Here is a 1,963-nt window from a genome sequence, read left to right as displayed (position 1 = left end):
TAAACTTTTTAAAATGTATCTTTAAATTTTTTTTAAAATTTTGTTAAAGGTATATTCTACCATTTATGTTGCCTTTTAAAATTTTATAAAATACATATACTAGACACTCCAAGTAGAAATAGTTTCCTCACATCCCTTTGAGCAAGATATCAAAAAATGAGCAAATAAATGAAACATTAGATAGATTACTCTAACTATTTATCTCAGAGAACTTGAAAGAACATAGGTAATAATCCTTGCTCCAAAAATAGGTAGTAAAATCAGGGTCAGCTTTAATGGAGGAGAAACTGACATAATGTTTATATGTCATATACCAAACATGCCAAGAGACAAATAATAAACATATAAAACTGACTATATGGCCCTGAGTCATTCGACTTCTCTGTGTGCCCACCACAGACTCAATGAGAATAAAAGTAGTTGTGCAAGTGACACAGAGGGTGATGATGAGAATCAAGTGATCTGCTGCTTATAAAGCAACTTTAAGAGGTTATAAAGTCTCCATGCTTCTCAAACTTTATAGGACAATCCCCCCGGAGTGTTTGCAAAAACACAGATTGTAAAACCTGCCCCCAGCGATTCTGATTCAGTAGGTCTGAAGTGGGGCCCAAGTACCTGCCTTTGTAACCAGCGCCAGTGATGCTGATGTTGCTGGTCCCGGACCACATTTTGATACTGAAGTAGCTGCATTATCTTTTGGTGGTAAAATGCTACGTTCAAATGATAATAAAATGGATTTTGTTTTCAATACATGTTACTTTTTCTCTGCCTTTTATGGTGTTTCTTATCCCTGTTCTTCAGATCATAGGCCAGATAATGAAGACCTGAGCTGCAGATTATATTGTCTATGTATCACTAATCTGTTCGCTCCAAGTGTTGCTTTGATAATTTCTCTCAGAAGGACTCATGGCTGCAAAATGCTGTCCAACAACCCACATCTTATTGAATAATAAAATATATGCCAGCGGTTCTCAACCTGTGGGTCGCGACCCCTTTGGCAGTCGAACGACCCTTTCACAGGGGTCGCCTAAGACCATCCTGCATATCATATATTTACATTATGATTCATAACAGTAGCAACATTACAGTTATGAAGTAGCAACGAAAATAATTCTATGGTTGGGTCACAACATGAGGAACTGTATTTAAAGGGCCAGAAGGTTGAGAACCACTGATAGACCGTTGTCTGATCTTTACTAAGATTTGTAAATATGGAGAAGCTCAGACCATCACTGCTATTTGGAAGGAATACCAGGGGACATTGATTGCTTGGGTCAGAATCCCCTAACCATCAATCTCCCACGAAGAAATTATGTCCTGAAGAGGATGTGACCTAACAAAGGTCACACAGACATGGGCAGCAGAGCGGGAGAAGAACACAACCTGTCTGGCCACTCCCCAAAGGGATCTTCCTAGAACTCCCAAGTGCCCAAAAGACTCCCCTGAAATCAAGCATAGATCAATGCGCTTCCAATCCTTCAGGGCCATGGACAACCAAAGAAGCAGGTTTGCCACATGCCTGAGAGACACTACCAAGCTGCCAACTCTGGGAAAGCATGGAGACTCGGAAAACAGTAGGTAAGGCCTACCACACTATAAGAGCAGAGTGTGGCCACACAAATGGTCCAGCTAATGGACCATCAAAAGTTAGGGCACCACTTTGTAGTTTACACAAAGGCATCAGCAGCTCAGCCAATAAAGATCAAAAACACTCAAAAGGAGCCTGACCAGCGTGGCCCAGTGTTTGCACATTGACCTATGAACCAGGAGGTCCTGGTTTGATTCCCAGTCAGGGCACATGCCTGGGTTGTGGACTCGACCCCCAGTGTGGGGCGTGCAGGAGGCAGCTGATTGGTGATTCTCTCTCATCGTTGTTGTTTCTATCTCTCTCTCCTTCTCCCTTCCTCTCTGAAATCAATAAAAAAATTTTTTTTAAACTCAAAAGGATAATATATATATATAT

At 40.9% G+C, this 1,963-nt stretch overlaps 1 protein-coding gene across 2 annotated transcripts in view; it reads right to left on the bottom strand.

Moving 5' to 3' along the window:
* Nucleotides 1–1,963, bottom strand: part of HAO1 (hydroxyacid oxidase (glycolate oxidase) 1) — a 72,959-nt gene that overhangs the window by 43,091 nt on the left and 27,905 nt on the right. The window lies entirely within an intron of this gene.

The sequence above is a fragment of the Myotis brandtii genome, unplaced genomic scaffold, assembly GCF_000412655.1.
Source record: "Myotis brandtii unplaced genomic scaffold, ASM41265v1 scaffold45, whole genome shotgun sequence".
Taxonomy (NCBI): Eukaryota; Metazoa; Chordata; class Mammalia; order Chiroptera; family Vespertilionidae; genus Myotis; species Myotis brandtii.
The sequence above is the reverse complement of the archived record's forward strand: the minus strand, read 5'-3'. Positions and strand labels throughout refer to the sequence as shown.